Source organism: Felis catus, chromosome B4 (assembly GCF_018350175.1).
Source record: "Felis catus isolate Fca126 chromosome B4, F.catus_Fca126_mat1.0, whole genome shotgun sequence".
In the NCBI taxonomy this organism is placed as follows: Eukaryota; Metazoa; Chordata; class Mammalia; order Carnivora; family Felidae; genus Felis; species Felis catus.
The window spans coordinates 25,164,270-25,185,218 of record NC_058374.1 but is presented as its reverse complement, the minus strand read 5'-3'; the positions used below and the strand labels follow the sequence as shown (position 1 = coordinate 25,185,218).

At 39.3% G+C, this 20,949-nt stretch overlaps 1 protein-coding gene and 1 non-coding gene across 18 annotated transcripts in view; one reads left to right on the top strand and one right to left on the bottom strand.

Moving 5' to 3' along the window:
• Positions 1-20,949, top strand: part of ABI1 (abl interactor 1) — a 146,096-nt gene that overhangs the window by 35,853 nt on the left and 89,294 nt on the right. The window lies entirely within an intron of this gene.
• On the bottom strand, positions 4,289-4,391 carry LOC111561514. The gene has a single exon (XR_002744165.2). It is a non-coding gene; the product is annotated as a U6 spliceosomal RNA (small nuclear RNA).

The following is a 20,949-nucleotide window of genomic DNA, read 5'->3' as shown; positions in this document are numbered from 1 at the left end:
CTGACGTGATTCATGCTAGGAGGCTCGTGGTTTCTCACCTTTGCTTTTTCACCATCATTGCAAATGTAAACACAAAAAAGAAGGCAAATAGCGTTAGTATCGTGAAAATACTTTTGACCTTGTGAACCTCCTGAAAGAGTTTTAGGTACTTTCAGAAGTCTGCAGACCACAGAGAAACTTGGTATAGACGATTGGTTTAGTATAATAGACTTAATGTCTTCCTTCTGTAGTAATAATGGGCATCTGAATTTTAGGTATGACTGTATAGCACTACATATATATTGGGCATCTCTGACTAAAGTAGCTTGAGTAATACCTCATAAAAAACTTAAAGTTCCTTATGTAGGAATTCTCTTAGCATATACTATGTTAATTATTTGGATAGTTTTTATATTCTGGGTCTTATTTGTCTGTTTATTTTACCTCTCAGTAGCATTAATTTTGAAATACTTAAAAAAGTTTCATTCTCCAAATTTCAACAATGCTAAAAGTTTTGGAATATGTATGTAATAGGAACTTGTTCAAATTATATGATTTTTATGAAAGAGTATGAAATACTAATTTTAAAATGATAAAAAGATGCTCCCACCCAGCCTGGTGTATCAAAGAAATAATGTTAGAGTTGAGATCTAAAGAGTGAGTGAATGTTAGCCAAAAAGTTTTGAGAGAAGGAAAAACAATGTGCTTACCGGAGGGAACAGAAATAAATAAATATATATATATATATATATATGTGTGTGTGTATATATATATATATATGTGTATATATATATATATACATTTATATTTTTATATATGTGCCAAAAGGTGAGTGAGCACAGAGTGATTTTGAACGATACAGACCTGTGTGTGCTTTAGAGTACAGTGAGCAAAGAGTTGGTCTTTTTTATTTTTATTTTATTTATTTTATTTTTTTAAACATTTTTTAATGTTTATTTATTATTGAGAGACAGAGAGAGACAGAGCACTAGAGGGGGAGGGGCAGAGAGAGAGGGAGACACAGAATCTGAAGCAGGCTCCAGGCTTTGAGCTGTCAGCACAGAGCCTGACACGGGGCTCGAACTCACAAACTGTGAGATCATGACCTGAGCTGAAGTCGGACGCTTAACTGACTGAGTCACCCAGGTGCCCCGAGTTGGTCTTTTTTATGAGGCTGATGAGAAGATATTGAAAGTTTTAAGCAATGGGATGATGTTAATCATTTTTTACTTTTAAAAACGATTACTCATGTTGAGAGTGGAGAACAGATTGGAAGGAGGCTTGTGTATGGATTGGAAGGAGCCCAAGAAGAGATTGGGGGGGAGGCTAGTTTAGAGTTGATGGTATTAAGTGGTAGTGAATTATCTAAAATCTCTAGTGCCTAGAATCAGTGTGGTAGGCTTGATTACTTATTTTTCTTTTCTAGAAAAAGGAGTGTTTGAGGCTATAGGGATGTGCTAGAAGTAGTTCAACAAATAGTTATTTGATATTCAACAGATACTTACTGTCTTTATGAAAGGCTATGGTAAGTACTGTGATGTCATGTTGTGATGTCTATTATATGTGATATAGTTATGTAAAAATCATTGAGTAATAGAAGATTAAATAGATTAAATAGAAGCCTTAAATTTAGAGAGGATAAAATTGATCTTTAATACTTAAATTTAAATGAGGAAATATTCTGTATGGAAGAAAATAATTGTTATTTTGGAAGAGTTTTCAATTTTAATTTTGGCAATCACTCAGAATTTTGCTTGTGGTTAGAAAAAATGTCAAGCAGTGTTTTTTTTTTTTAATATTGAATACATTCTTATAAAAGATGCAAATAATACTGTTGTATTAAAGGCAAAACTTATAAATCCCCTTTCTTATTCTACCCATGTTCCTACTCATTCCTTCTCCAAACTGTTGTCAAGTTTGTTTTGTATCCTTCCAAAGGATAAGTAGTTGAGGAAGATTCATCTGGCATTGGTGCAGGATGGATTAGTGAAGAGACAGACTGGATGCCACAAGACTAGTTAGAGGACTTGTATTTGTCCAGATGTAAAGAATATTTCTTGAATTGAGATAGCTGCAGTTGAGATTGAAAAGGAAGAAATAAATGCAAGCATCAGGAAGCCTTGATTAAGGAGAGATATGGGTAGATAGGGAAAGGGAGAACTCAAAGATGACTTATTTTTACCTGTAGCCATTCTCCTCCAGTATAAAGCGAATACGCCTACAGAAGGTAATTTGCAGTCATAGAAGTGAATCTATAGGCCTTCTCTTTTCAACCGTTAGTACACAGTTGGTTCAGACACTTCCCAGGTTTTACTCCTCCACAGCTAAATTGATTGACAGAGCAGTGGGTTGGAGAATAGGAATAAGGCTTGACTGTTAGCTGTCTGTGTGGGCAGAAGCTAGGAGAGGGAGGAAAGAGAGGAAAGGGACTCCAAGGTCTCTGGCTGTATAGAATGATAGCAGGAGGTTGTGGTGCAGATTTTTCCTTCTGATGTTAATTTTGATGTTCTGTCATAATCTTCTGTATTATAGATGTTGACATTTTTAGACACTTAGAATCTTTTTATAACCAATCTTTCAAAACATGTGTGGACTTACATGTTTGAGAATTGTCCCTTTAAAAAAGAAAATTTTGAGAGAGACTTCTGAGGAACAGTGCAGTGTTTAGGGGTTTTAGGGAAGACTTCTCATAAAGACTAAGTTTAACTGAGTCATGAGTTTAAAGAATTAAGGGGCAGGGGAGGTTGGGAGGCAAGGGAGGTGTAGGTAGTAGGAACAGCGTGTGTACAAGGCATGTTTGAGAGAGCTACAAGTAGTTTGCAAAATTTTGATGGTGTCTGATGTGTAGGGGAGGGTAGTTGAGGAGATGAGATCTCAGTCAGAAAACAGCCAGACCACTGTCATTAAACTGTAGATAACCAGTTCAGTGTTTCCCACATTTGAAAACAGAGAAACTATGTTTTAAATTTAATACTGGTAAGATGAAATTGTGCTTTTGCTATGTCCTGATATGTGTTCTGTTCCTTTGTGTAGACACCTTTGACATAGTCAACAGAAACCAATGAATAAGTAAGTAAATGCAGGAAAATTGATTGATAGGTCTAAATAAATCATTTATGTATGAACTGCTTGCATTAGTGGATTTATTATGCCAGTGTTTATTAATATCTTGTGGAATATAGAGCCAGTTATCTCCAGTTCAGTTGTGCTTTTCTTCCACTCATCCTTGTTCCTCCCTCCCCCCCGCCCCCAACCACCCAAAGCAAACACACCAAAAAAGAAAAGGAAGAAAGGCAGCATGGTGCTATCTGTACCATGGTGAAAATCCTGGTACTCTCTGGGTTTTTGTTTTGTTTTGCTTGGTTTTATTTTTATTTTTATTTTTTAATGCTTATTTATTTTTGAGAGAGAGAGTGTGAATGGGGGAGGGGCAGAGAGAGGGAGATAGAGAATCTGAAACAGGCTCCAGGCTCTGAGCTGTCAGCACAGAGCCCAATGCAGGGCTTGAACTTGGCACCGGCAAGATCATGACCTGAGCTGAAGTTGGTTGCTTAACTGACTGAGCCACCCAGGTGGCCCTGCTTTGATTTTTAAAAAATGTTTATTTATTTTGAGAGAGAGCATGCAAGCAGGGGAGGGAAAGAGGGAGAAGGAGAGGGAGAGGGAGGGGGGGGGGGAGAGAGAGAGAGAGAGAGAGAGAGAGAGAGAGAGAGAGAGAAAGAGAAAATCCCAGGCAGGCTCTGTGCTGCCAGCGCAGAGCCTTTCATGGGCCTCAATCCCACAAAGTGAGATCACAACCTTAGCCGAAATCGAGTGGAACCCTCAACCAGCTGAGCCATCCAGGCGCCCCTGTTTTGCTTTGATTTTGAGTGAAGAGGTGAGATGACTTAAGGTGAGAGGAGGAGTAAATATTTACATCACTGAGAAGAATTGCAATAAAACGTTACTTTTACAGTTAGAAGTCCTAGAAAAAATTTGCTTCCACCAAGATGTTTTGATTTCATGAACAGTATAAATCGTATAATCTTGTTTTTTTAATCTTTGTGGCTTCATGGTGATCAAAGCCAAACTATGGTTCCAATTTATTAATTAGTACTGTGTGGTCTCTGTGATCTGTGTATTAATGTCCTTCCTTTATATTAGTGGGTATCCTGACTTTGTTCTGTGTATTTTGCTGTTTTATACACATTTTTTGTATTGATACAATAATAGCTAATGACTTTACCCCAGACAAATGAAATTATAATCTTTTTTTTTAAATTTAAATGCATTTTATTTTTAAACAACCTACATGACATGTTTTCTTAAAAAAAATATGAAATGCTTCACGAATTTGTGTGTCATCCTTGTGTAGGGCCATGCTAATCTCTGTATCGTTCCGATTTTAGTATATGTGCTGCCGAAGCAAGCATGAAATTATAATCTTTTAAGGGGGGAAATGAGGATGATCAAGTTCAGGCCTCAGGATTAAAAAAAAACTCATCAGGAGGTGTTGCTATCCTGGGGTTGAGAATCACTCATTCTAGAGCAGGGTGTTTTCAGCAAAGGGCAGGATAGTAATTATTTTAGGCATTGCAGGCTGTATTATCTGTCATAACTATTCAACTTTGCCTTTGTAGTAAGAAAGACATAGATATGTAAATTAATAGATATGACTGTGTTCTAATAAAACTTTGCAAAAACAGGAGCAAATATCTATTAAAATTTTTTTTTAAAATTTATTTGTTTTGAGAGAGAGAGAGAGTGAGCAGGGGAGGGACAGAAAGGGAGAGAGAGAATCCCAAGTAGGCTCCACACTGTCAGCACGTAGCCTGACGCAGAGCTCAAACTCACAAACTATGAGATCATGACCTGAGCCGAAACCAAAAGTTGGACACTTAACTGACTGAGCCACCCAGGCGCCCCCAGGAGCAAGTATTTAGCCTGAGGGTCATAGTTTATAGAGGCCTCTTCTACAGCCTGAACTTTAGTTGCTGTGCTATACTGCTGATGGACCAAAACTGTTTGAAGTAACATACTGACGGAAATGGATTTCTTTATTTCTTTTTTAAATAGACGACTTTAGAGTAGTTTTAAGTTCACAGCAAAACTGAGTGGAAGGTACAGAGATTTCCCATATGCTTTCTACCCCTACACATGCATAACCTCCCGCATTATCAACATCCCTCACCAGGATGGTTTGTTTGTTACAGTTGATGAAACTGCATTGATTCATCATTATCACCTGGAGTCTGTAATTTACTAGTTTCCATAGTTTGGGGTTAACTCTTGGTGTTGTACTTTCTCTAGGTTTTGACAAATACATGATGACAGCTGTCCACCATTATAGCATCATACACAGTAGTTCCATTGCCTTAAAAATCCTCTGTGCTTCACCTATTCATGCTCTATTCTAACCCCAGGCAGTCAGTGATTCTTTTTACTGTCACCATATGTCTGCTTTTTCAAGAAGATCATATAGTGGTTAGAATCATATGGTATATAGCCTCTTCAGATTGGCTTCTTTCACACAGTAATATGCGTTTAAAGTTTCTCCATGTCCTTTCCTATCTTGATAGCTCATTTGTTTTTAGCTCTGAATAATATTGCATTGTTTGAATGTACTGCTTTACTTATCCATTCACCCACTGAAGGACGTCTTGGTTGCTTCCAAGTTTTGGAAGTTATGGGTAAAAGTTGCTATAAACATTTTTGTGCAGGTTTTTATGTGTACATAAGTTTTCAGTTCAAAAGTGGCTGTACCATTTTGCATTCCCACCATTGATGAATGAAATTTCAAGTTGCTCCATATCTTTATCAGCATTTGATGTTGTCAGTGTTCTGGATTTTGGCCATTCTAATATTTAGTCATAGCTTGTTTTAATTTGCATTCCCCGTGAAATGTGATGTGGAACCTATTTTCATAGGCTTATTTTCTGTGTGTCTTCTTTGATGATGGTGGTAAGGTCTTTAGTCCATTTTTAATTGGATTGTTTGTTTTCTTATTGTTGAATTTTAAGAGTTCTTTGTACTTTGTGGATAAACATTGTTATCAAGTATGTTTTGCAAGTATTTTCTTCCATTCTGTGTCTTGTCTTTTTTTTAAAATTTTTTTTTTCAACGTTTATTTATTTTCGGGACAGAGAGAGACAGAGCATGAACAGGGGAGGGGCAGAGAGAGAGACGCAGAATCGGAAACAGGCTCCAGGCTCCAGGCTCCGAGCCATCAGCCCAGAGCCTGACGCGGGGCTCGAACTCACGGGCCGCGAGATCGTGACCTGGCTGAAGTTGGACGCTTAACCGACTGCGCCACCCAGGCGCCCCCATTCTGTGTCTTGTCTTGACAGTGTCTTGTGGGCAGAAATATTTAATTTAATTTTTAAGAAATTTTTAATTTTAATGAAGTCTAGCTTGTTAATTCTTTTATAGATTATGTCTTTAATGTTGTATCTAAAAAGTCATTGCTGTTGGACACCTGGGTGGCTCAGTCAGTTAAGCATCTGACTCTTGGTTTCAGCTCAGGTCATGATCTCGTGGTTTGTGAGATCAGGCCCTGCTTGGGGCTTTGCACTCACAGCACAGCACGGAGTCAGCTTGGGATTTGTTCTCTGCCTCTCTCCCCCTCCCCTCTCTTTTTCTCAAAATAAATAAGTAAAACTTGAAAAAAAAAAAAAAGTCATTTCCAAACCCAAGGTCATTTAGATTTTCTTCTCTGTTATCTTCTAGGAGTTTTACAGTTTTGGATTTTACATTTAAGTAGGACTGTGATAAATTTATTTTTAAGTTTATTAATTTTTGAGAGAGAGCACAAGAGTGGGAGAGGGGTGGGGGGAGTTACAGAGAATCCAAAGTGGGCTCACGCTGTTAGCACAGAGTCCTGCGTGGGGCTTGAACCCACAAACTGTGAGATCGTGACCCAAGCTGAAGTCGGAGGCTTAACCTGCTGAACCACTCAGGCGATCCAGGAGTGTGATAAATTGTTGTGAAGGGTATCAGGTCTTTGTTTAGATTCATTTTTTTGCGCATGGATGTCCATCTGTTCCAGTACCATTTTTTGAAAAGATTTTCTTGCTTCGTTGTATTGTCTTTGCTCCCTTATCAAAGATCAATTGACTAATTATATGGGCCTATTTATGGACTCTATTTTGTTCTTTTGATCTGTATTTTTGTTCTGCCAGTGTCATACTGTTTTGACTACTGTAGCTTTATAGTAAGTCTTGAAGTTGGATAGTGTCAGTTCTCCAATTTTGTTCTCAAAATTATGTGTTGACTATTCTGAGTCTTTTGTCTCTCCATCTAAAATTTATTAAAAATTTTCCAGGTTCATTGAGATATAATTGACATGCAACATTGTGTAAATTTGAGGTGTACCACATGGTGAGTTGATACAAGTATACGTTACAAAGTGATTACCATAATAGGGTTAGTTAACACCTCCGTCATCTCACATATTTACTACTTTGTTTTGTGGTAAGAGCCTTTATGATCTACTCTCAGCAACTTTTCAGGTATATGGTACAGTATTGTTAAATCACTGTTGTTACCATGCTGTACCTTAGATTCCCAGGACTTACTCATCTCATAACTGGAAGTTTGTACCCTTCATCAGCATCTCCCCATTTCTCCCATCACCACCCTTGGCAACTGCCATAAACTCTCTGTTTCTTTGAGTTTGGCTTTTTTTGATTCTACTTTGTCACAAATGGCAGGATTTCCTATTTTTCATGGCTGAAAATATTTCTCTGTGGGTGTTTGTATGTGCTACATCTTTATTCATCTGTAGATGGACACTTTAGTTCGTTTCTATACCTTGGCTATTAGGAATAATACTGTAGTGAATATAGGAGTGCAAGTATCTCTTCAAGATCCTGGTTTCATTTCCTTTGGAAATGTATCTAAAAATGGGATTTCTGGATCATATAGTAGTTCTGTTTTTATTTTTTTCAGGAACTCCTTACTGTCTTCCATGTGACTGCACCAGTTTACAACCCACCCACTAAGCACAAGGTTTCCCTTTCCTCCACATCCTCACCAACACTTGTTATGTCTTTTCTTTTTGATGATAGCCATCCTGAGAGATGTGAAGTGATATCTCATTATAGTTTTGATTTGCATTTTTATTTCTTAAGGTATTCCCTGCCTTTTTTGTTTTGTTTTGTTTTGTTTTTTAAAGAAAATTTTGTTTTAAGCAAGCTCTATGCCTGGTGTGGGACTTGAACTCATGACCAATAAAATGTCACAAATAGACTCTGAGATCAAGTCTCATGCTCTTCTGACTGAGGTAGCCAGGCACCCCCGACTTGCATTTTTCTGATGATTAGTGATGTTGAGCATCTTTTCATGTACCTGTTGGCCATTTGTATGTCTTCTTTGGGAAGCTCTTCAGGTCCTCTCTGTTATTTATTCATTTATTTGCTTGTATGCTTGCTTGCTGTTGAGTTGTAGGAGTTCCATATATATATACATATATATATGTATTAAAAAATTTTTTTTAATGTTTATTTTTGAGAGAGAGAGAGAGAGTGAACATAAGCAGGGGAGTGGTAAAACAGACGGAGAGACAGAATCCGAAGCAGGCTCCAGGCTCTGAGCTATCAGCACGGAGCCTGGTGAGGGTGGGGAGGAGGCTTGAGATCATGACCTGAGCTGAGGCCTGATGCTTAACCACCTGAGCCACCCAGGTGCCCCACGGGGCCGACTCTTGATTTTAGCTCAGTTCATGATCTCATGGTTTGTGAGTTCAAGCCCCACATTTGGCTGTGTGCTGACAGTGCAGAGCCTGCTTGGAATTCTCTCTCCTGCCTCTCACTGCTCCTTTCCTACCTGCATGTGCTCTCTCTCTCTAAATAAATAAGTAAATTAAAAAAAAAGATTATCTCCTTCAGCCCCTCTCCTCTGCTCACACATGCTCTCTCTCAAAATTAAAAAAAAAAAAAAGTTTTCTGCCTTCCTAATTTAGGACATCTCTTCTTGTAGAACTACAGTAGTCACAAATTGTTTATTTTTATGCTATCCTAGAGTTACATTGGCTTTTTCTCTGTTCTCCAGTGACTGGATTCCTGTTTTCTACTTCACAGATTCTTTCTTCTGATTGATCCATGTTTCTGTTGATTGTTTCCACTGCATTTTCTATTTTATTCATTGTATTCTTTAGCTTTGGAATTTCTGTTTATTTGTTTTGATTTGTCTCCGCTAAACTTCTCATTTTGTTTGTATATTTTTGCTGATTTTGTTAAATTATCTTTGTTTTCTTGTAGCTCATTGAACTTCCTGGAACAGCTATTTTGAATTCTTTTCTTTTTTTTTTTTTTTAAGTTTATTTATTTACCTTGAGAGAGAAAGAGAGTGAGCATGAGTTGGAGGTGGTGCATTGAGGAAGGGAGAGAGAGAGAATCCCAAGCAGGCTCCTCACTATCAGTACAGAGCCCATCATGGGGCTCGAACCCATGAGCTGCAAGATCATGATCTGAGCTGAAGAGTCAGAAGCTTAACTGAGTCACCCAGGTGCCCCTATTTTGAATTCTTTATCTGGTAAATCATAGAACTTAATATCTTGGGAGTTGTTTACTAGAAAATTATTGTGAGCCTTTGATGGTATCTTTTCCTTGAATTTTCATGTTCCTTGAATTCTTGTGTTGTCTTCACATTTCAAATAGCAGTCACCTCCTCTTGTCTTTACTGATTGACTTCAGGACAGAACTGTCTTCTGTCAGCTCTGCTGGGAATTCTGAGACCTTTACCAATCTGCTGCGGCTATGCCTGCTCTAAATTTGCCTCTCTTTGTGGCAGAATTCTTAAGCTTCTGTGTTCATTTTTGATTCTACAAAGTGCCATGCTAGGTACTGAAGGCCTGCTTGGCTTTCCCATAGGTGGTGCTTACACGCTCATGTTAATGATGTATCGCAGGCCTGGTGATTTGGGCTGACTTTCTGGGTGTGCTCACCAGCCTTCTGGAAAAGCTCACTTTCACCATTGTCAGGTATGCTTACAGAGAGCCAGTTATGAGGTGGGGGTGTGTGTGGGTCAGGCATGTGGGGCACCAGTGATGCCTGTGGGCCAGTTTGGCAGTGTGTCCCCAGTAGCTCAAGGTTGGGCCTTCTGTTCTGAGATCTGGCTGCTGGTCTGCTAGCTGCCCACTACCCCCCTAGTTATGCAGCTCATGGCTTAGTTTTCTGGGTGGGGCAAGAAAGAAATTGGCTTCTTTGGCAGTGTCACACATCTGGGGAAGTCAGATACTCGCTCATACACTCTTAAGTTGACTGCAGAGGAGAAATCATTGCCTGAGAAGGGCTCTCTTGGCACTGAGCTGTGCTGGAGCTGTCTTGGAGGAAGGGTAACATGGGTAAAGTCAAACTGTTCCTCTTCTCTCAGATTTTTTTTTTCCCCAGTGGTGTACAGATCTTTTCTAATGGACTCTTGGACTTCCACAAAGGTTCTCTCATCTGTGAGCGATTGTCTAAATTCGTGCTCTTCAAGGGCTCATAGACCAGTTCTGAGAAGCTGGAGTTGGCATCCGCCACTTTAGGGTCCACATCCAGGACCATTTGTCTGTATGTCTGTTACCTGATGCCTGGGTGGGTGAGGGTCCTTCCAGGTCTCTTGGCATATGGCACTAGTGTCTGAATCAGAGCCAAATGGGGCTGTAAATAAGTCACTCTTCTGTTAAGGAGCTGCTTCTGAGTCTGTAGCCAAGACATTCAAGTCAGCTGCCTGGGTGCTGGCCTGTCTTCTTAGAACAGCTCTCCTCACTCTTGGACTGCACTAGGGTTTTACAGTCTCTTCTCTGGATCTCATAGCTCCCACAAAGGCACTTTTGTTTGTAGATGGATGCTAGATTGTTGTGACTGAAGGTGGATATGTTGGGGAATATCTTTTTTGGCTGTCTTGCTGATATCACCTTTCCATGTAAACTTTAGAATCTGTCAGTAGTCACAAAATAACTTGCTAAGATTTTGATTGGTATTGCATTGAATAGGTCAAGTTGGGAATAAATGACATCTTGGCAATACTGAGTCTCCTTCTTCATGATCATGAAATATCTCCATTTTTTAGTTCTTAGATTTTTTACATCAGAGTTTTATAGTTTTCTCCATATTAGATCTTGAACATATTTTGTTACGTAGCTTTCTTTTTAATGCTATTGTATCCTCTTAATTGGCATTTAGAGTTCTAATTGGTTAAATTATTTGGTTTGGATTCAGCATGTGGTAATTTATTAATAAAGTATTTCTTCCTCTTTTGTCTTTTTCTATTTTATAATGGCCTTTTTCTATTTTATAATGTTGAATAGAACATCCCTCTGTTCATATCTCAGATTTTTTGGAATAGCTACACGAATGATTCTACATCTGTTTTTTTTTTTTTTGGCATGGCTGTAACTTAGAAAATTCAGTTGATTTCAGTAAAGATTTATTAATTGATTCTTACACTTGTATAGATCTCATACTTTTATATTACAGATTAAGAAATCCCAGTAAATATAGGTTGTTAGATAGTGTCATACTGGTCCTGATTTTTGGTTTGGAAAATGTGGTTAATGAATGACTAGGATGGAGACGGCCAAGACTGATTCTGTGAGACTATTGTAAGCTGGTGTAAGTGAGCAAATAGGCAGAGTCAATGGTAGGACAAGGTACTTTTGTTGGTATTTATAGAACCTTTTTTTTTTTTTTAAAGCAGAAGTACTTTGTTAAGTACGAGTCAGTTAATTAAGGGTGGTACTGATTGTGACAGTATTAACTACCACCTTACCTAGTAGTTGGCAAAACGATGCATTATAGTCCTGAAGTAATTCCCTAACAGAGTCACATTTGAGTATGAATTGAAGATGTGAATTTGTTACTTTAGCCCAGTGAGGAATAACTTAGAAAAGTGTAAAATGTTTAATTTTTGTTTCTCTCATTTATAGAACCTCTATACACAGCATTGTTCTGTAGATCAAAAACATTCTCAGCTACCCTAAGAAAGTCAACTTTCTCACTGTATTCTCTTTCAGTTAATTAGAATTCATTTGGTATATAAATTAGTTAATGATGACTTGGAGTGGTTTATCTTAGAGGAACTACGTTAGTAGTTTCACTCTGACACATTAGAATTGTATTTTATTCACTGTTAGAATTATAGGATTATAGACTGGGAGGCAGGTGGTATAGTGGAAGACCATGACTTTTGGAGACATAGTGGTTCTGTTTCTTCCTAGCAGTGGTACTTTGGGCAGATTGCTTAACACCACTAAGTTTCTTTTTCCTCATTGTAAGTTACTGTAAGTGGGATATTTAACATAAAAATTCCTTTCTTGTGTGTGGTACAGAGTATTAATACAATAGAATTCCTGTCTCGATTCTTGTCTTCTCTTCATTTTTCCAATCTGCTTTATAAAACTGCAGCTGAAGTGCTCTTTCTAAAACCAAAAACTAGTTCATGCCTTTTCTTCTTGAAAATCCTTCAGTGGATCCCTTAGCCTCAGGATGAATTCCAAATTCCTCAAGGGCCTGTAGGTTTTTTCTAGTCTTGTGGTTTATTTCCCCATTGGGCCTGCATTATAGTCCTTAAGTAATTTCCTAACAGAGTCACATTTATTTGAGTATGAATACTGAAGCTTGCTCACTTCCAAGCTAATGTTCTTGTTGCTTGTTACATTCTGCTTTGAACTCTGTCTTTTGCTCTTTGCCCTTCTTTCTGACCCTTAAGCTGCTTCGTTTGTTTCAGAACATTAGGTTAAATAAAATTTCAGTCCCTTAAGTACATATGAGAAGAGTGAGAGATGTGTAAAGACCATTGGACTAAGATGCAGACCTGGGTTCTAGTCCTAGCTCCTCCATTTACTAGTTAGAGGATCTTTGGACAAATTAATATCTCTGAGCTTTATGTAGTGTCCTTATCTTTGAAAACAGGGAGTCTGCGTAGTTTATTGTGTGAAAATGCTTTGGAGCATAAATATATAGCTGTTAATAGTATTATTATCAAGAGTATATGTTGGGAGCTCCTGGGGTGGCTCATTTGGTTAAGTGTCCAACTCATGATTTTGGCTCAGGTTATGATCTTCATGGGTTTGTGCCCCGTGTCTGGCTCTGTGCTGATAGTGTGGAGCCTGCTTGGGATTCTCTCTCTCCCCCTTCTCTCTCTGCCTCTCTCCAGCTTTTGCACATGCTCTCCCCTTCTTTCTCTCAAAATAAATAAACTTAAAGTCTATTTTGGGTATTTGTAAGATAGCTCTGTTTTCTGATATTTGAGGAATTGGATTATGGGCCCTTACCCCAAATTTATATGTTGAAGCCCCAACCCTCACCCTGCTTGTGACTGTATTGGAGATAGGGCCTTCAAGGAGGTGATTAGGATTAAATGAGATCATAGGGTGTAGCTCTGATAGAACTGGGTTCCTTTTATTTTTATTTTTATTTTTATTTTTTTTAATTTTTTTTTTAATGTTTATTTATTTTTGAGAGAGAGAGAGACAGAGCATGAACGGGGGAGGGTCAGAGAGAGGGAGACACAGAATCTGAAGCAGGCTCCAGGCTCTGAGCTGTCAGCACAGAGCCTGATGCGGAGCTCGAACTCACAAACCGTGAGATCATGACCTGAGCCGAAGTCGACCGCTTAACCGACTAAGCCACCCAGGTGCCCCTGAACTGGGTTCCTTTTAAAAGAGGAAGAGACACCAGAGATCAGTCTCTTTCCACCATGTGAGGACATAATGAAAAATTGGTCCTCTGTAAGCCAGGAAGAATGCTCTCACCAGAAACAGAAGGCTGATCTTGGATTTTCTAGCCTCTAGAGCTGTAAGAAAATAAATTCCTGTTGTTGAAGCCATTCAACATTTTGTTATGGCAGCCTGAGCAGACTGATACATATTAAAATATGATTGCCTTGTGGGAAGGGCAAACTAGACTGATTTCTCAGATAACATTTAATGAGTAACACAATCAGCCATAAATTAGTGGACTAGTTTAGAAAATGACTTTGGTAACTTGGGAGTTACCCTAATAGATTTTTTGTCTATATGACTAGGAGTATTAAAGTTGTTACTTTCAAGTTTAACCAAAACCTGTTTTGGGAACTTACTGTGCCCTCTCGCATATAAAAATTAAATCTTTAAGGATGCATTTGGCTGTAGGTAATGAACAACTCAGGCTTAAACAATGTGGAACATTTATTATTTTATATCACAAGAAATTCCAAGGTAGGATTGTCCCAGGGTTGGTTAATTCTTTAACTTAGTAGTATCAAGGATTCAAGGATTCAAGTTCTTTCTGTTCTCCTATTTGGTGGGGTGGTAGTGAGGTATTATTAGCATTAGTTTTAATTTCCTGCTGTTTGCAAGCTGGTTGCAGTAAAAATGTTACATGGCTATTATAGAACATTTGGAAATTCCACAAAAGAATAAAGATGAAAGCACAAATCGTTTATAATCCAACTGTTAACATGATGATGTATCCCCTCTCAATATCTGGTGGGTTAGTTTGTATAGGTATTTAATTATACCAAGCAAAATTAGGTCACACTATATACACAGATACATATTCTGTTTTTTTTTCCATTAAGATTATATAAGAAAAATTCTCTAAGTAAAAATAATAATTTCTTTCTGATTATTGAAGTAATGATCATTGAAAAAATTGGATACAGAAAAAAATACAAAGAATATTAAAAATCACCCATATCTCCTTACTGAAGGATAACTACTAACATATTGATATATTAATATATTGGTATATTATTGAGTGTGTATAAATATACACATTTCTTTAAAAAAAACAGGTACATAATTATTTACTAGCTTTTTACCAAATATACACCTTTTCTTGTGGTTCATACCCCAGCATCTTTGTTTCTTCACTCTTAACCTGTACCTGTGGTCTCATGAGGAGTTTCAGTTGATTGAAGAAGAAAAATCTTTTTTTTTTTTTTTGCAAAATAATAAATTTATTACATATGACTGGCAGATAGCTGTTGCTGATATATTATTCTCCCAATGTTCATGAAACATTTCAAAGTAAAATATCATTAAAAAAATTTTTTTTAACGTTTATTTATTATTGAGAGACAGAGACAGAGCATGAGCATGGAGGGACAGAGAGAGGGGGAGACACAGAATCTGGAACAGGCTCCAGGCTCTGAACTATCAGCATAGAGCCCGACATGGGGCTCGAACTCACAAACCGTGAGATCATGACCTGAGCCAAAGTCGGATGCTTAACCGACTGAGTCACCCAGGCGCCCCTCAAAGTAAAAAATAATTTTATACACCACACAATCACAGGGCTCCTTGAGGATCTCCAAACATTTTTTGAACTAGTTGACTTTCAACTGCGAGACCTGGTCCCAGCCCTGAAGCTTCAGGAGGTTAAGTGTGCCACCCAAGGTGGCTGGAATTTTCCCAGCTATAAGGACAAGATTCTACTTCAGAGATGAAGGGAGGGGAGTTCCCAAAAGGGACCAATAAAACCCCTGAAGCAGAAAGAGAAGACAAGGGTAGAGGGGGACTGCGGTTGAATCAGAGGACCTCTGGGGTGAAGGTGAAGAGCCCTCTCCAGGACCAGCATTCCTGGGTGCTCACCTGTGTCATCCCCCCTGCCCCAACAGGGGAAGGACTGCCCTACAACAGCAGTAGGTAGATCTGATGGTAGATCTAGTAGTTTGCGGAACCTGAAGAGGGGGCCCAGCAGGACCCTCAAATGGATTCTGGAGTATCCAGGATGTCAGGATGTACATGCCCTTGGTTAATGAGAAGTCCTTGCCAATAGTCCCAGGTCTTGGAAGGCATCAGTCAGGTTGTTGCAAGGATAGCCCTTGACTAAGACCAGTGGGCCTGCACAACCACACTGGAGTTGGTCACATGAGCTCCATAGTGACCAGCCCAGAACTGCGTGTCCTGGCCCCAGTGTTCGAAGGACACAAAGTGGATGCCCATCTTGATGTTAGAGAACATGTGGGTGACCTGAAAGCAGACATTGTTGTTCCACTGCTGGATGGGAACAGGCATAGCAGAGAATTTATGTAGGACAGTCTGGTTGGCATTTAGAAGTTGGACACGGAGTCAGTACATACAGCCACTGTCGTGTCAGGCTCCCCACCTGAAGGAAGACACGAAGCAGGTCTGTGAGGGAGTCCCAGGCACCGTTGACCTGTTTACCTCCACCACCCAGCTGTTCCCACTGTGCTGCACCATCCATTTCCAGAGGCCTTCTGTTCTGAAGAAGAAAAATCTTGAGCTGAATTTACAGATGGTTTTACATCATATGCTGGTACCACCTGAAGATGGATATTTATGACACTGTAGCCACACTCAGGGGTGACCCAGAAGGGGAGTGGTGAAGGGAAATTCTCCTGATGAATGGAACTTTGAGCAATGCAATGGAACTTTTTGCTTGGAAAGAGATGGTTAGAGATGTAGATCCACTCTGACTCATGGCAGTAGCAGTTGTTGGGCTTATTCATTATGGACCTGGAAAGAACATAATTGGAAGTATGCGGAATAGGTATATAGATATGCTTCTCAGTGGATATCAGGTAATATTTGTGTTCATTGTGAATGCCCATCAAAGAGTAACCTCAACAGAGAAGGATCTCTGTAATCAAGTGGACAAGGTGTAACCTCTGGATTCTAGTCTCTTTCCCCAGCCACCTTTATCCTTGTTCAGTGGGCTCATGAAAATGATGTCAGGGTGGCAGGCTGGAGGTTGTGTATATGCTTAGCAATATGGACTTCCATTCACCAAGACCAACCTGGCTGCCACTGCTGCTGAATGACCAGGTTGCCAGTTGGAGAGAGCTGACACTGAATCCCTGAGATAGCACCATTCCTCTGGTATTTCTTATCACTTACTTTTGACCAGTCAACTCATTTTATAGCAGGTGAAATGTGGCATTGGGCTCATGCTCATGGAATTATGATCTTACCATGTTCTCCACTACCTTGAAACAGCTGAATTGATACAACAGTGCAATGTTCTTTGAAAACTCACTTCACCAGCTGGTGGCAGTTCTTTGCAGTTCTGGGGTAATGTTCTCTAAGATGTGGTTCCAGTCTCTGAATCAGCCACCAGTGTGTGGTGGTATTTCTTTGGTAGCCAGAGGTTCATAGTTAGAGAATCAAGAGGTTGACATAAAGTGAATGAAGTCCTCTCACTATTACCCCTAGCAAAATTTTTGCTTCCTTTCTCAGAACTCGGGGGTATACTAGTTTAGAGTTCTTATTCCCAAAGAGAGGAATGCTTTTACTGGGAAAAGCAGTATTGGTCCTGTTGAACTAGAAGTTGAACACCTGGCCACTTCAGCTTTTTCATGCCAGTGAATTGATAGGCAAAGCAAAAGATTACTGGATTGGTTAGGGTGATTGAGCCTGACTCCCAAGTGGAAATTGAGTTGCTGCTATACAGTGAGGGTGAAGAGGACTATGTGAGGAATGCAGTAGATAATCTGGAGTGCCTTAGTACTTCCATGACCTATGATAAAAGTTAACAGAATATGAAAGCAATTGAATACAGGCAGGGCTGTTAATGGCAATGGTTTGAGTCACCAGCCAAGGAGCAACAACCAGATGAGATGATTGCTGAGGATAAATGGAATATGTAGTAGACAGTAGAAGAAAATTATAAATGCCAGCTATGACCTCATGATCAGTTACAGAATGAAAACTCTAGTATTTATGAATATTTGTTCTATCTATACCTTAATATTTGTGTATATATAGTCGATTCTTTTTCTCCTCTCTCCCCAGTTCTCCTGTATTTAACTTAAGGTGTGTTAGCCTAAGTTAATACTAGGTTATACTTACTTAATGCGAAGTTAAATACCAAGTTAATACTAGGTTCTTAGTTAATGCTAAGTTAAATACTAGTTTAAGTGGTTAACCTAGTATTTGAGTATTTAAGTTATAAGATATCAAAGGGGAAGTACAACGAAGCCAGCTACAAAAGGAATCAACATTACTCAAAGAGAAAGTAGACTTTGTATTCTCTTTTAGGAAGATAGCATCTTTTTGATTGTATGCGGATGGTTGTATTATGTTAGACTGAAGCATGTTTTTGCTATTGTCTTTATTTAGGATTTAAATACAGTGAAAGAGGTTGGTACACATACCATATTGATAGAGGGTACTGTGGTGGTTTGTGCTATGTCAATTTACTTAAGCTGGTTCTATAGTATGATTCCTTCCCTGTATGGTTGTGGGTTAGAATTGGCCAGAAGAGAATTTATGTAAACAGCATTCATTAACTTCTAAAGGTTTCTCTGGTTAGATGTATTAAGAGGCACAGTGGTGTTGGTGGGTTCCAGCTTGACCTTGGTCTCCTTTGTTCCGCATCTACCTCTTTTTCCTGGTTACTGACAGTTTGGTCAACAGTGGCTTCAGGCCCCTCACCCGATACGAGACCTACAGAAGCATAGCTTCCCAGATCTCCCCAGGAGCATTTCTTTTGCAGTCCCATTTCTGCAGCTGGGTGTGGTTGGCTTCTCAAATTGATGACTCTGTGATCCTCCCACTTGCCTTGTGGACTATCTCAGCCTCCCCAACTATCCCTATAAATTGTATAACATAAAATTCTATAATTAATTTCTTTTTTTAAGTTTATTTATTTATTTTGAGAGAGAGAGAGAGAGCACGTACGTGAGAGCGCACAAGCAGGGGAGGGGAAAAGAGAGAATCCCAAGCCAGCCCCATCCTGAACAGCATGAACTTGTGAGATCTTGACCCAAGCTGAAATCAAGAGTTGTATGCATACCCAACTGAGCCACCCAAGGCACCCCTGTAATTAATTTCTTATTCTCTAAGTCTTAGTGGCCCTGCTTCCCAGTTTGAATCCTGTCTTAATACACACTACTTGTTGGTAAGTATCTATCACTTTTATTGACTACATGGCATTCTAGTATATGATTTTTTTTTTTATCACTTGTCATTGGCCATTTAGATTATTTCTATTTTTTCTTTTTTCACTGTTATAAACAAAGGTGGTGTGGACATCCTTGAACATATGGGTTTTTTGTTTTGGCATTTGACCTTGTTTTAAATTTCTTTTTTGTTTATTTTTGAGAGATAGAGCACGAGTTGGGGAAGGGCAGAGAGAGGGAGACGGGGATCCAAAGTGGGCAGCAGAGACCTCAATGTGGGGCCTGAACCCATGAACTGTGAGATCATGACCTGAGCTGAAGTCAAGCAGTTAACTGACTAAGCCACACAGGAGCCTCATTGGCACTTGACCTTTTATTTCTTTTGGGTAAATTTCTGGAAGTGAAAAATATATGCATTTTATTTATATTTTTATTTTATTTTTAAATTAGGCTTCACGCCCAGTGAGGAGCCCAACGTAGGGCTTGAATTCACAACCCCGAGATTAAGACCTGAGTTGAGATCAAGAGTCTTGAGCCACCTAGGCGCCCCAAGAATATATGCATTTTAGAGAAATGTTATACTTGTCTAATTGCACCCTCTAGCAGTATGTGAAAGTACTTGCCCAGCCTACAGTCTTGATCATGATGGCTCTTTGAGTTTTTTTTTTGTTTTTATTTAAATTTAAATTTTATTTAAATTCCAGTTAGCAGTTGGATGGGATTTTGCTTGGGATTCTCTGTCTCCTCTCTCTCTGCCCCTCCCCCATGCACCCTTGCTGTCTCTCTCTCAAAATTAATAAACATTGAAAACAATTCCAGAGGTTCCGGAGTGGCTCAGTCAGTTAAGCATTCGACTTTGGCTCAGGTCATGATCTCACGGTTTGTGAGTTAAAGCCTTGTGTTGGGCTCTTTGCTGACAGCTCGGGGCCTGGGGCCTGCTTCTGATTCTGTGTCTCTCACTCTTCTCCTCCCCCACCTCTGCACTCTGTCTTTCTCTCAAAAATAAACATTAAAAAAAAATCTGGTTGGTTAACGTACAATGTAATCTTAGTTTCAGGTGTACAATATAGTGATTCAGCACTTCCATACAACACCCGGTGCTCATCACAAATTCACTCCTTAATCTCCATCACCTATTTAACCCATCCCCCCCACTCACCTCCCCTCTCATTTCAGTTCTTTTAAGAAGAAAGAAGATCATGTGAGAAGATAATTAGTTAACATGGAAGGAGTTAGTGGAAGGAGGCTAGTGTCTCAGACTAAGTATGAAATATATTCTGTCAACAATACTTAAACTAATTATGTGTAACTAATTCTGTGTTTAAATGTAGTTGCTCTTTTAGGGGCGCCTGGGTGGCTCAGTCGGCTAAGTGTCCCAACTTCAGCTCAGGTCATGATCTCACGGCTTGTGAGTTAAGCCCCATGTTGGGTTCTGTGCTGACAGCACAGAGCCTGGAGCCTGCTTCGGATTCTGTGTGTGTGTCTCTCTCTGTCCTTCCTTCGCTTGTGCTCTCTCTCTCTCGGTCTCTCAAAACTAAATAAATGTTAAAAAAAGTTTTTTTAAAATGTAGTTGCTTTTGGGGTGCCTGGGTGGCTCAGTCGATTAAGCGTCCGACTTCAGCTCAGGTCATGATCTCGCGGTCTGTGAGTTCGAGCCCCGCGTCGGGCTGTGGGCTGATGGCTCAGAGCCTGGAGCCTGCTTCCGATTCTGTGTCTCCCTCTCTCTCTGCGCCTTCCCCATTCGTGCTTGTCTCTCTCTGTCTCAAAAATAAATAAACGTTAAAAAAAAAAAAAATTAAAATGTAGTTGCTTTTTTGCAAGCTGGGTTTTTACAGGTTTTAAAAGCATTAAGTCTGTTTTTTAAAATACAAGTTTTGTAGTATATATAGGAATTAGTCTGGGATAAATGTCACTGACTTAGGCTGTAATTATGGCAAAACTTAAAATTTCAGAGTCTGAATATTTAGTTATTGGAAATGCCCTGGGGATATAAATTAACTTGTGAAGGTTTAAAAACAATCTTTTTTTTTTTTTCCTCTAAGTTTGTTTATTTGGAGAGAAGGAGAGGGAGATAGTGCACCAGGGCATGTGGGAGAGAGGCAGAGAGAGAGGGAGGATAGAGAATCTTAAGCAGGTTCTATGCTCAATGGGGAGCCCCATGTG